Source organism: Rattus norvegicus, chromosome 9 (assembly GCF_021556685.1).
Source record: "Rattus norvegicus strain SHRSP/BbbUtx chromosome 9, alternate assembly SHRSP_T2T, whole genome shotgun sequence".
NCBI lineage: Eukaryota > Metazoa > Chordata > Mammalia > Rodentia > Muridae > Rattus > Rattus norvegicus.
Window position 1 is genome coordinate 121221733 of NC_141542.1, and position 11504 is coordinate 121233236.

Here is an 11504-nt window from a genome sequence, read left to right on the forward strand (position 1 = left end):
ACATGTCATCTGGTCCTAGTCCTGCTCTTTCCATTTGTATGGTGACCATTGACCCTGTGCTGGTCCATTTGTCAACAATACAAGCAGGAGACATCTGAAAGGAGGGAAGTGTGATTGAGAGAATGCCTGCATCACATAGCCTACAGGAATGATGTGGTGTCTTCCTCAGTGACAGGTATGGGAGGATCATAGCCCTCTGGAGGATCCGCCACTACTGGGCAGCATGTCCTGAGAAGGACAGTCGGGTTAGCAAGACAGTCAGCAGCCCTCCTCTGAAGGCTCTCTTTCACTTCCTGCCTCCAGGTTCCTGCCCTGATGGAGTTCCTGCCTTGACTTCTCTTCACAGACGGCCAAGGATCAGGACACATGAGCCTCATAAAGCTTGTGTGCCCTGTGTTGCTTTTGGTCATAGTGTCTGCCACATCGATGCAAAGTAGCCTACGACACACTTGTATTTTGTACACTGGTCCTCACCAGGCAGTGGATGTTCCAGGACAGAGAATGAAGAAGGAAGGGAGGCTGATAGGCCCGCCCCCTTGCAGAAAGGGGATTGGTGGATAGCACTCTGGGGGATGGGCAAACCCTAACTGCCACAAACTGTTGTTTAACTTACATTAACTAGCCCAGAGCCCGAGATGAGGTATTCAGATACTCTGCCTTTATCTCTACATGACATTTCTCACTTTGGGGCAGGGTGGACTCAAGACCTCTGTGTAACCCTGGTATCCTCGAACTCCCTCAATAAGACAAAGCTAGCAGTGAACTCAGAGATCCACCTGCCTCTGCCTCTCGGGTGCTGGGATTAAATGTGTGCACTTCCCCCCACAAGGCTTCCTCATGGCATTTCTAACAGTTCAACCTCCAAATGTGGAGAACACAGTGACCACCCCTAGGAGCCAGGCACAGGGAAGGCAGGAGATGGGAAGCAGGCCTGAAGCCTAAGGGAACAAAGTTTCAGGTGGGCAGGAGGAATCGTCTCAGACACTCTACACAGCAGGGTGATGGTCGGCCTGAAGCGATCTCCTAACATGTTCAGAGCAACTGCCGGCTTCCTTTGCCCTTGGGATCTTAGTAGATGGAGTGGAGACCCCTAACCCCCGGGATTTGAGGGAAGTGGGAGGGAATGAGCCAAGTTTGGATTCTTCCCAGAGTTAAGTCCTAATGTCTCCATAGTCTGTGCCCAGGCCCCAGCCTGTTGGCCTCCACAGTTGAACAATATTAAGGGGGCAGTATTGAGGCTGCAGTTGACCTGGCCGGGGGTGCAGGTTCTGTACTGGATAAAAGTCACCGAGAATGGTGACTTGGGAAAGAATAACAAGGTGACCTGAGGAAGCAGATCTCAGAGTTTTCTTTCCCTTTCCAGAAGGCTGTCTGCAAAACTGAAACAGTCTGGACACGGTCCTGTCTCCTATTTTCCTTTTTTAATATAAGGAAAACAAAGTAGACCGAATACTCAAACTTCACTAAGAGCCTAGACAGAGGGAGAGTTATGCCAGGTGTCACCACGTCAGTTGAGGCATGCAGGGGACAGAACACCAGGCCTTTGGCCTCAGTCTCTAGAAAGAGCTGCTGTCAGGTCTGGTGTAAGCTGCTGGCTTGGGTGTACCGTTCTGCCACCCAGAATGACAGCTGTGAGACTTTTCTAGTGTCCAAGGGTTTACTTGCTGCACAGCTCCATGCCTCTGAGAATGTGACACCAGTGTCCGAGCAGGGCAGACCTGGCCGAATGGGACAGCTCCCACGTTCTGCTTATGGGAGGCCGCATGCAAGCACAGACCTAGGACAGTTACAGTCACCAGAGGATTGTGGGAACAAAGGGCAGTCCTGGGGACAGCAGGGTGAAGAGACAGCTGAGTGCAAGGAAGGTCTCAAGGACATGTCCTGTGGTTAGGAAATTGATCCTGGCAGCTTGCCAGTCTTTAATGAAACAAATTCTGTCTAGGTAGGCCCTCCCCAAGTCTCCAGAACTGCTGTTCCCTCATTCCATACATGGGCCATAAAAACCCAGCCTTCACTGACAGAGGCTGACATCAGACCCTGAAGAAGTGTGCACCTCAGAAGGATGCATGGGGGAGGTGATGCAGGTGGTGCCCTAGGTCTGCTGAGTCTGTAGGAGGAGGGAGGAGTTTCTCAAGGAATGATAGGAATGTGGGGATTGCTTAAATTGGCTTCTGCCTCCAAAGAACAACTTGGTGAGGATCTGTCACCTCTGATGAGGCATAGGTGCCCCATCATGAGTTCCACTGTCAGCTTCTCCCTCAGGAGGACAGTTAACCTCAAAGGCAGGATGCTCCCCACTTTGGAAGAAGAGGGAAGGAAAGGCTTTCCACATCCTCCGAGGCTCCTCCTGCAATTTTCTAAGAGTGCTTCTCATACAGAGAGGGCGGTGCCCTGAAGGTAGGAGAAAGCACTGAGCTACGATGAGATCTCAAGTTAACCATACATTGACCACATTCGTTCATTCGTTCATTCATTCACTCACTCACTCCCTCTCTCTCTTCAGGCCTCCATCCCTCCCTCCCTCAGTGAAGAAAACATTATGCCTAGAATGTCTCCAGTATCTCCCGCTCATGAACCTGGTATCCACAATCACTAAGTTTGCTGTTCGAGCCTCCTATAGCAGGATGGTTTGGATTCAGGTCTCTGAGCTCAATGCCCTATTTCCTGGCAGTAACAGAAGCGTTGCCAGCCTGCTGCCTCCCCGAGCACCAGCCCAGGCTGCACTATGCGGAGCTCTTCTGCACTTTGCTGCTCACAGGTCCTTTCTTTCCTCTGCCTGGGATCCCCGTCCTGCAGCTGTACATTGTTTCTCCTTATCAAATCCAACATCCAGATGATCCTGCTTGAGTGATCCATAGACTTCTTAAACCCCCTGGGCTCTGCTGCTCTCTAGAAACACCCTGGAGGAAATCCTAAGTGAGGCTTCACCTGTCACTGGGCACCTGGGAGGCTGGAAAAGCTGGCAGGCCTCAGCAAAGCAGCCCAGGCTTGTCCTGCAGATGACCCTCTCTAGACATGAGGAGCTTCCATGTGTCCAGCAAGGGCAGAATGGTAGGGCCTCCTTGTGTACACACAGAAAGATAGGATTCCAGGTCAAGGATTCCACTGTGCTTAGGGCGTGAGCACAAGAGTGGTGAGATTGGTCCCCGGGGATCCTTTTCACTTGGGTCCAGCTTCATAGAAGACTTCATAGAGAAACTTCAGAAAGAAAGGCTGGGTTACAGAATGAAGATGAGGGGAGGAATCCTGCACTGAAATGCTGTCTCCCAGAGCTGGGGAGGGATGACATGGAGTAGATGTGTGTTTAGGGCTGAGCTGGGCATGTGGTCCTCTACATTTTAGTATGGACAGAGATACCCTGACATATACCCTGGCTTTTAAAAGTGTTCTCCATGAAGAGCTCAGGGACATATATCCTGCAGCTTCCCAGGGAGGCCAGGCAAGTGTTTTGATGAGTAATTTACAAATTAAGGAGTGCAGGTTCAATTCAGTAGCTTGATGGAGGTCACACAACAAATGAGGTCTCTGGGTCTCTTCATTCTGCAGCCTGCTGCCCCCTTTGATGACCTGGATCAATTATTCCTCCCACTGCATCTCCCCAATGCTTTTACATAGCTCACACTGCACGCTGTCCCTAGACAAATATCTATTATGTTAATGTCAACTGCAATTAAGAGGATACTTATAATTTATAATAAATTTAACATGACTTGACATATTATTTCAATCAGTTATGATAAGTGTATGATATTCCTAGGGTGTAAGCCTGGGAACATTGCCATTTAAAAGAGGAACTATAATTTTCTCTCTCTGGAATCTGACTTGTGCACAGTAGAATTCGGTTTGTCTGTGGTAGGTTAGTTTGGCAGACTCAGGCCTGTCCCTAACCATTTAGGGCTGCTTCTGAGTGTGGATGGGCTTTGTCCAAGGTTCCTTTTCCCTTAATGTGTCCTAGGCTTAAGCCCTCAGCTTTTCTCCGAGACCAGAGGGAAATGCATTTGCAATTAGTACTCATCAGGTGACACAAGTGGATTCCCAGTGACACTCCTCTCTGGTTTGCAGAGTCTGCCATTCTCTTCAGACTCTTCAAATGACAGGGAATTCTTTCTATGCACTTGAGTGCATGCTAAAGTCCTATCCTAGAGAAACCAATCTGTCCCTGCCTCCCTGCAGGAGGCCTGTGTATAACACCTTCCCAAGTGTGAGGGCCTTAGCAGTGCAATCCGGGGAAGGTTCAAGGATGGAACTCTTTCAAGCCACAGTCTGTAAAGAACCCTGACAAGCCTCCACTCTCTCCTCTGCCTCTTCTGTGGCTCCTCTGTTTGCAGCCAGGGTATTGCCCAAAAGGCAAGGTCTCCTGAGAGTTTGCTGAAGCTCACACAAGGGACAGTCACAGAAGAACACTGGGTCCTGGGCTCTACATGGGGCTCTCCTTCAGGGGACAACAGAAGAAAAGGAAAAACCTGGAGACACGTTTACCCCCTGCACTGTCTTCAGGCAGCTGCTGTTGTTCAGTGTCCTGAACAGACACGGGCAAGATCAATGCCTCTTCCTTATGGGGAAAACTGAAGGAGAAGAAATTGTGGGGCATAGAAAGGTCTACTGCCAGGGACAAGTCCTTGTGACCGTCCTACAGCCAAGCCCAAGTTGATCGCATGACCTTTGATATTAAGTGTGTCCCCATTATTTCCTCATACTCTTTCTGCACAGATGCACACATGATATGTGTCACACCAAAGTCACAGAACATGGAGGGCTAGGATGGTGTGGCCTGCGTAGGCCTCACTTGGAATAGTCTATGAACTTTGCTCACTCATATTTGGTGAAGCACAGAGTTTCTGAATATTTTCTAGTGGGTGCCTTCTCTGGGGCAACTGTCAAAAGTTGGTACATGAGGGGTTTTAGCTGAGCAGAGAGTGGCTCCCTGTTAGGATTTAGGCCTGCAGCTCACCCTGTGTGTTCCCTTTGCAGAGGAGGAGCCCTGTGCCCTCATCTCAGAGAGCTTCCTGCCCAGACTCCACCCAACATTACCATTGTATGACTCCGTCAGAACAGGTTCTGGGGCACTGAAGGGCATTGAAGGGTTCTAAAGGGCTTTTGTCCACTATGTCCTTCTCTAGGTTTGATTGCAAGTCATGACTTTACATTGCTGTTTGCATTTAAGTAAGTGTTTAATTTCTAGTCCATGTGTTGGGATTGTTCTCATTTGGGGGCAGTATTTGATTGCTGTCATGGTATGTTCAGGTTGTGTCTGTTCTGGGCATATTCTTTCTGGAGACACCAAGATTCCTCTGTCAAGACAGCCTGATATAGCTGTCTCCTGACAGGCTCTGCCAGAGCATGACAAATACAGAGGTGAATGTTCACAGCCAACCACTGAACTGAGAACGGGGTCCCCATTGGAGGAGTTAGAGAAAGGATTGAAGGAGCTGAAGGTGTTTGCAACCCCATAAGAACCAATACCAATCAACCAGAGTTCCCAGGGACTAAACCACCATCCAAAGAATACACATGGACAGACCCATGGCTCCATCTGCCTATGTAGCAGAGGATGGCCTTATTTGGCACCAATGGGAGGAGAAGCTCTCAGTTCTGCCAAGGCTGGACCCCCCCCCCCAATGTTAGGGGAATGTCAGGGCGGGGAGGCGAGAAGGAGTGGGTACATGGGTGGGGGAACACGTTCATAGAAGCAGGGGAATGGGGGATAGGGGTTTATGGATGAGAAACCAGGAGAGGGGGTAACATTTGAAATGTAAATAAAAAAATCCAATAAAAAATTCCTCTATCAAGATGAATATTAAGGTATTAAAGAAAATTCAATTTGAAAATTGAATTCAGAAGCTGTTACTTTTGGAGAACAGCAATACCAAAACAAAGGTAGTGCTGATGCTTCTCTGTGCTTTCCCGGGTAGTACATTTATGGCTGCCAGGTCCCTGCAAGGCCAGGGTAGGCTAATTTTACAGAGTCAAGCTCACACAACTGGAGAGAAAAGCACCACGTGCTTATTCCTGAGGTTTCTCCTTCTGAAGAGGCTGGCCATGAAATGAGGTTGAGTACTGTCCTTGACCTCTGCTGAGAGGTCCAGGGAAAATCCCCACACATGAACTAGAAATTAAACCAAGATAGGCATGTAAGAGTCCTCTGGTTCCAACAAAAGAAAAGGGAAAAACAAATAGCTCTCTGGACTACAGGGACAAAACCCCAACCCAGAGCACAGACTTAAGCACGTGATGTTTCCTTCTCACTTACAATTCCCTCACAAACGCTACCTGGGACCAGGAAGTGGAGGGTGTCCCTATCTTCACGTTGCCAGTTGCTGTCTTGACTTTTGCTTTCAGTCCTTTTTCTTCCTTGTGATACTAAGAATCTGCGTAGGCCTTTGAATGAGAATGGCCCGCAGGCCCATGCACTTGAGTGCTTTGTTTCCTAGCTGGTACAACTGTTTGGGAAGGCTTAGGTAGTCTGGTCTTGAGGAAGTGCTGTGTCCCTGGGGCTGAGTTTATAGGTTTCAAAATCCCAAGCCATTTCCAGTGATTTCTTCTCTGCCTCCCACTTGTGGACCAAGTGTGCTCTCAGCTGTTCCTCTCACAATGCCTTTGTTGTACCACAGTAGACTCTCAGTGTATGAGTCTGAGTTACAATTCACTTTTCTAAGTCTGCTGTCTTGGTCATGGTGTCTTACTACAGCAAAAGGAAGGAAGATGCAGGCTTCAGTAGCTATGCTTCTGTGGGTCAAACATGCTGACATTTACTCATTCAGAAGTCAAAACCAGTACCATTTGGAGGTTGCTAACAAGTAGGTTGTTTGGGGGAGGGGCAATTCATAGACCTACGCACTAGGGATGTCTATGATCCAAAAACGGTGACCAGTATGGCCTGCTATCCAGTTATCAGAAGCTCCAGAAATGCAACTGTTGTAAGCTGAAGGCAGTGCTGAGTCAGACATTTCGAGATCAGCTGCCCTCGAGCCACCATTTCTTGAGACTCCGCATGCGTACTTCAGCAAGGAACCCACTGGTGAACCCACTGGTTGAATCAGCTAGACGTGGGTAGAATGAACCTGAGGTCTGTTGTTGGCATCATATCTCGGTTGCACAGATATGTGTTCATGTCTTCTCAAGGAATGCTGCCTGGTGCACAGACTAGAAAGGCGGGGTAGCAGCAATATTGCTCCATAGTCTGTATTCCAGTTGGTCCAGGGCTCCTGCCCAGCTGCGCCATCAGTAGACAGAGATTCCACGTACTAAGTACACAGATCCTCACTCTAGCTTTTAAGGACCCATGAGAGGCATGAGGATTGGATGTCTAGCCCATGACCAGAGAATATCTGGTGAGCTCCTCTCCTGCAGAACCAAGCTGGACAAACGGTTTGAGGGCGTCTCATCGTCTCAGACGACCCCTCCTGGAGCCCCGCCCACTTTTTCACTCTTGTGTTCAGGTTGGGATTGGGCTCCATTCTGACTGAGTTCCATGCCTAAGGTTCAGGCAGCCCTGACGAGAAAGCTAGGTGAGGGGCGGTTATCTGTCTCACCAGCTACATCTTCAGAGATGTCCCTCGCGGCTGGCTCAAGTGTGGGTCGAGCTCAGCAGCCAATGACATCTTCCAGTGTGTCACTTCCGGTTCCTCCAAGAGGGTTCCCGGGGCAGACTTTCAGGCACAGCCCAATCAGGGCTGTAGACAGACTGAAGGGCAGTAGCAGGCCTGGCTGTTACAGCAACATGTCTCTTAGGCTCCCTCACCTCAGCCTCTATCCCGCAATAGACACCGTCTTGTCTAGGCAAGGATTTGGGCGCCTGTTCCTCATCCCTGCTCTCTAAAGACTTGTCTTCACTCTAAAAACAAAACAAAAACAAACAAGCAAACAGAAAACTGCAGCGTCACCTCAGAGGTAGTGAGACGTAGTATTTTCTGGAACAAAAGTTGAGTGTTCATGTCCCAGGGCACAGAGTGAGGTTAGGGTTAACCCAGGTTGAATGCTCCCATGTGGAAGCCGTTTGAGAACAAAGACAGCTGAGAATCAAGGTGTTTAAAATTCATGGGTGGAAGGAAACATTTAAAAGCCATTTAACATTAAACATTAAAAGGCCATCACAGATGGCCCTGGTGTGCAGATGACTCCTAAAGCAGGGTGAAGTGGAAACTTGTCAGAGCTAAACTGAGCAGTGTTCAGGGCTTCTATTTCGCCACACCGCCCTCACCTCTTTGCCTGGGAAGGAAGACACAGGTTTAGTGATAAGAACTTTGACCTACAACTTGGAAATTGTCCTCTAGACCCAGATCCTGATTACACTGAGTGAGGACTGGGAGGATGAAGGTGGGGAGGACAAGGTGAGGATGCTCAGTAAGGACAGCTCCATATTAACAGTGGGTCAGGCAAGCTTTCTCCAGAGTGCTGTTGGCCTCACGTGTGAAGCTGAGGCAGTTTAGTAGACAAAGGAACAGATAAGCACAGTCTGATTTGAAAATCATGGAGCGCTTCTGTCAGAGGGACCTTCTGAAGTGCACTAACATGGAGGCTTTCTTCATAGTGGGTGGGAGAGCCGTGAGCCTGACACAGGAAGCCCCGGAGCTAACGGTTTGGGAGGAGGGAGGATGGGGAGGGACAGGGAGGATGAGAAAGAGGCAGGGAGGGAGGGAAGGAGGATTGGAGGGAAAGGAATGTGCAGAGACTTAGAGAGGTGGGTGTGTTAGATTCATTCCTTAGGTTCAACTCACTTTAAATGTTCACTTCTGGGGCTGGTGAGATGGCTCAGTGGTTAAGAGCACGGGCTGCTCTTCCAGAGGTCCTGAGTTCAATTCCCAGCAACCACATGGTGGTTCACAACCATCTGTAGTGGGATCCGATGCCCTCTTCTGGTGCGTCTGAAGAAAGCGACAGTGTACTCATATAAATAAATAAGTCTTTTTAAAAAATGTTCACTTCTCTCTTAGTGTATAAATTATAGCTGAGTTTTAGGTTTTAACAAGAACACTGGTGGTGATGTATAAAACTAGTGATACAGCATTATAGAAGTGACTCCATTTCCCACATTTCTTATAAAAGCAGCCTCTTTGTCCAGGCTCACACAAACTACCTACACCCAACATGGCTCCTAATCCTGCCTTCTCAAGATTGGGGAGTTCTTTCGCATGGACTGCTCTTATGTCAGTGTAGACAACTAAAGGTTCAGGAATGCTAAAACCATGCTGACACTGAAGACAGGAGCAGCTTGGGCTCTCTCCACTCCCAAGGAGGGAAGAGCAGCTGCCAGGCCCAAGGTGCACTCTGGTATCTCACCAGGCCTTAGGTGACCAGAGATCTGTCTTAAAGGGAGAGGCGATATTAATCAGGCTCTCACTTGGATAAGGAAGTGTAAGAGGAATTTTCCTTGGTAGTGGGAGCTGAAACTAAAAGGATGTGGATGCTGTTCAAAGTTTGGGTTAACAAAATGTAACACACTGTCAAGATTGTGGCTCCATGGTCATTCCTGTAGGGTGAGAGCCCACGGTCTGTCCATGGTGAGGTTCCTGTACTGCCCTGAAATCCAGCCTAGCTTGCAGTGCTCATGTACAGGGTTTCCCCGTGTGCCTGCAGTCTGGGTTCCTGGTTTTCCCAGACAGTGACATCCTTCACCTCCATGTGCATAACTCCAGAAACTCTCCTCTTTAGTCCTGCTCATTCTCTGTTGTACCCAGGTGAGCTTGACCATAGCAGAGCTCTACACATCTGGGTTAAAGCATACTTTTCATCTCTACCTAATGCTACTCCTTAACACCCCAACATCTTTCTGTTGGAGATTCAGCTCTTGGCTGCCATTATGAAAGGGCTCCACTGTCTGTGTCCCCACCGACGTGGTACCAAGGGTGTAAGCCTGCAGGGTTTAAGAAAAAACACATACTCGGTTCATTCGTGTCATGAGAATGAAAAATCTTTACCTTTATTCACTGAATATATACCCCAAGTTCACCAGGTGGAAAATTCCAGGAAGCACAGTGGGAAAACAGGCTTACACCCACAGGAACAAAAGACCGAGAACAAAAGACAGGAACCGATTATCACCCAGGCATACCACCCAGGTGTGTCACTTCAGGGCTAGGCATTCCACAGATTATCCCCTCCTTCCCACCCCTTCTTTATCCTTTATTGAGTTTTCAATTGCACATCTTATCATGGAACTTTCCTAGTTTATCAGGTAGGGTGTCCAGGAATTGGACACATACTCCTATCTCTGCATGAATACTTCCAAGACCCAACCTGACATACCCTGACATAAAGAACAAGGGAAAACCCTACCCTAATACTTACAGACGTTCCCTGTCTTGTTCTGCTCCCACTCCTAATCTGAATGGTCCTCAAGAGAACTCGATTCTGAGATGTCATTCTTGGCCCCCAGAGAGCCTGTGTTCCAGTTGGGTTTTTGTACAGGCAGGCAGGAAGGCAGTCATTGCTCTGTGTTCATCCACTCTTCTCGGGATCATCTGGGCTCACCCAGAATTGCAGACCAGACACTTGGACCCTACCATGTTTGGCTCACCCATGGAGGGTCTACCAAGGACAGGGATGAAACCTCTGCTCCATGTTAAAAGAGTTCTTCCCCATGTTCATAGTTAAGTGCCCTCTCTGTCCTGAGACTCCCAAATCAGGCCCCCCAAAGACAAATAACCCTATTTTTGGAATCCCAGTCCTTTTTAGTGGAATGTTTTCTCTTAGATTGACATTGAGACCTCTAGGGAACCCCAATGCAGATACAGGTCCAGTTTTCCATATTGGAATTGAAAGAAATCAAAATGGATTAAGGAAGCTTCACTGACAACCCTGACCAGTTATGTGTGAGTATTTGACTGTACAAACCAACTGTATTGTATGGCCAACAATGATATTAGTTGTGGACCAGCAACCTCTAGGCAGGCTGGGGCCTTCCTCACACACTCGAGTATTAGCAGATTGAGAGGCTCCTGGACAAGCTGACCTCTAAAGCTCCTGTTGTCCACAGAGGGCCAAGCTGACAACTGTCTCCATCTTGCCTCACATCTTTAGAAGGAGCAGCACCATCGAAAGAGAATCACAGCAGGGTTCCTGAGCCAAGCCTGGGAGCCACACAACTGTTCCCAGCTGCCAGGCACAGGTGGTCTCTGGACGCAGCCTCACTTCCGTCTCTCACCGCAATGCACTTGGAATACGCCGTCAGCACCTGCTCCACCTGGCTCGCTCTCTTGGGCTCTTGAACGATCTGAGGGTAGAAGATGAGGCCTCCCAGCAAAAGGCTTCAAAAGACTGATTCTTGAGCCCAGTCTGGGTTTTGAAGCATGTGGATGGATCATGTAGTCAGGCTACAGCAAAGCCCTGTGGCCTGCGTGCCAGGCCTCGACTTGGTAGATGCCAAGTTAACAAGGTTGAGGGCCCCTTGGAAGAGCTACAAGTAGCAATGTCCTCGTAGACAGGCTAAGGGGCACTCACCTTTTTCCTGACAGACAAACGTGGCAGCAGGCCAGTCTTGTCCCAGTAAGCATGTACCTGGCACA